Consider the following 2,814-nt stretch of genomic DNA (forward strand, 5'->3'; position numbering starts at 1 on the left):
TGTGTGTGTGTGTGTGTGTGTGTCTAACAGCTGTATGATGTGTGTTTGTGTGTGTCTAACAGCTGTATGGTGTGTGTGTAACAGCTGTATGATGTGTGTGTGTGTGTGTGTGTGTAACAGCTGTCTAATGTGTGTGTGTTTGTGTGTGTGTGACAGCTCTCTCTTGTGTGTGTGTGTGTGTGTGTGTGTCTAACAGCTGTATGATGTGTGTGTGTGTGTAACAGCTGTAGGGTGTGTGTGTGTGTGTGTGTGTGTAACAGCTGTCTAATGTGTGTGTGTTTGTGTGTGTGTGACAGCTCTCTCTTGTGTGTGTGTGTGTGTGTGTGTGTCTAACAGCTGTATGATGTGTGTGTGTGTGTAACAGCTGTAGGGTGTGTGTGTGTGTGTGTGTGTGTAACAGCTGTCTAATGTGTGTGTGTTTGTGTGTGTGTGACAGCTCTCTCTTGTGTGTGTGTGTGTGTGTGTGTGTCTAACAGCTGTATGATGTGTGTGTGTGTGTAACAGCTGTAGGGTGTGTGTGTGTGTGTGTGTGTGTAACAGCTGTCTAATGTGTGTGTGTTTGTGTGTGTGTGACAGCTCTCTCTTGTGTGTGTGTGTGTGTGTGTGTGTCTAACAGCTGTATGATGTGTGTGTGTGTGTAACAGCTGTAGGGTGTGTGTGTGTGTGTGTGTGTGTAACAGCTGTCTAATGTGTGTGTGTTTGTGTGTGTGTGACAGCTCTCTCTTGTGTGTGTGTGTGTGTGTGTGTGTCTAACAGCTGTATGATGTGTGTGTGTGTGTAACAGCTGTAGGGTGTGTGTGTGTGTGTGTGTGTGTAACAGCTGTCTAATGTGTGTGTGTTTGTGTGTGTGTGACAGCTCTCTCTTGTGTGTGTGTGTGTGTGTGTGTGTCTAACAGCTGTATGATGTGTGTGTGTGTGTAACAGCTGTAGGGTGTGTGTGTGTGTGTGTGTGTGTAACAGCTGTCTAATGTGTGTGTGTTTGTGTGTGTGTGACAGCTCTCTCTTGTGTGTGTGTGTGTGTGTGTGTGTCTAACAGCTGTATGATGTGTGTGTGTGTGTAACAGCTGTAGGGTGTGTGTGTGTGTGTGTGTGTGTAACAGCTGTCTAATGTGTGTGTGTTTGTGTGTGTGTGACAGCTCTCTCTTGTGTGTGTGTGTGTGTGTGTGTGTCTAACAGCTGTATGATGTGTGTGTGTGTGTAACAGCTGTAGGGTGTGTGTGTGTGTGTGTGTGTGTAACAGCTGTCTAATGTGTGTGTGTTTGTGTGTGTGTGACAGCTCTCTCTTGTGTGTGTGTGTGTGTGTGTGTGTCTAACAGCTGTATGATGTGTGTGTGTGTGTAACAGCTGTAGGGTGTGTGTGTGTGTGTGTGTGTGTAACAGCTGTCTAATGTGTGTGTGTTTGTGTGTGTGTGACAGCTCTCTCTTGTGTGTGTGTGTGTGTGTGTGTGTCTAACAGCTGTATGATGTGTGTGTGTGTGTAACAGCTGTAGGGTGTGTGTGTGTGTGTGTGTGTGTAACAGCTGTCTAATGTGTGTGTGTTTGTGTGTGTGTGACAGCTCTCTCTTGTGTGTGTGTGTGTGTGTGTGTGTCTAACAGCTGTATGATGTGTGTGTGTGTGTAACAGCTGTAGGGTGTGTGTGTGTGTGTGTGTGTGTAACAGCTGTCTAATGTGTGTGTGTTTGTGTGTGTGTGACAGCTCTCTCTTGTGTGTGTGTGTGTGTGTGTGTGTCTAACAGCTGTATGATGTGTGTGTGTGTGTAACAGCTGTAGGGTGTGTGTGTGTGTGTGTGTGTGTAACAGCTGTCTAATGTGTGTGTGTTTGTGTGTGTGTGACAGCTCTCTCTTGTGTGTGTGTGTGTGTGTGTGTGTCTAACAGCTGTATGATGTGTGTGTGTGTGTAACAGCTGTAGGGTGTGTGTGTGTGTGTGTGTGTGTAACAGCTGTCTAATGTGTGTGTGTTTGTGTGTGTGTGACAGCTCTCTCTTGTGTGTGTGTGTGTGTGTGTGTGTCTAACAGCTGTATGATGTGTGTGTGTGTGTAACAGCTGTAGGGTGTGTGTGTGTGTGTGTGTGTGTAACAGCTGTCTAATGTGTGTGTGTTTGTGTGTGTGTGACAGCTCTCTCTTGTGTGTGTGTGTGTGTGTGTGTGTCTAACAGCTGTATGATGTGTGTGTGTGTGTAACAGCTGTAGGGTGTGTGTGTGTGTGTGTGTGTGTAACAGCTGTCTAATGTGTGTGTGTTTGTGTGTGTGTGACAGCTCTCTCTTGTGTGTGTGTGTGTGTGTGTGTGTCTAACAGCTGTATGATGTGTGTGTGTGTGTAACAGCTGTAGGGTGTGTGTGTGTGTGTGTGTGTGTAACAGCTGTCTAATGTGTGTGTGTTTGTGTGTGTGTGACAGCTCTCTCTTGTGTGTGTGTGTGTGTGTGTGTGTCTAACAGCTGTATGATGTGTGTGTGTGTGTAACAGCTGTAGGGTGTGTGTGTGTGTGTGTGTGTGTAACAGCTGTCTAATGTGTGTGTGTTTGTGTGTGTGTGACAGCTCTCTCTTGTGTGTGTGTGTGTGTGTGTGTGTCTAACAGCTGTATGATGTGTGTGTGTGCGTGTGTGTGTGTAACAGCTGTATTGTGTGTGTGTGTGTGTGTAACAGCTGTCTAATGTGTGTGTGTTTGTGTGTGTGTGTAACAGCTGTCTAATGTGTGTGTGTTTGTGTGTGTGTGTGTAACAGCTGTCTGATGTGTATGTGTGTGTGTGTAACAGCTGTCTGATGTGTATGTGTGTGTGTGTGTAAAAGCTGTCTGGTGTGTGTGTGTGTGTGTG

The 2,814-nt window shown here is 46.2% G+C and overlaps 1 protein-coding gene across 1 annotated transcript in view; it reads left to right on the forward strand.

Annotated features, from left to right (window-relative positions):
* Positions 1-2,814, forward strand: part of LOC107575600 (NF-X1-type zinc finger protein NFXL1-like) — a gene marked incomplete at its 3' end in the record, with an annotated part of 17,973 nt that overhangs the window by 7,305 nt on the left and 7,854 nt on the right. The window lies entirely within an intron of this gene.

This window comes from Sinocyclocheilus grahami, unplaced genomic scaffold, assembly GCF_001515645.1.
Source record: "Sinocyclocheilus grahami isolate Dianchi unplaced genomic scaffold, SAMN03320097.WGS_v1.1 scaffold2746.1, whole genome shotgun sequence".
Classification (NCBI taxonomy): domain Eukaryota; kingdom Metazoa; phylum Chordata; class Actinopteri; order Cypriniformes; family Cyprinidae; genus Sinocyclocheilus; species Sinocyclocheilus grahami.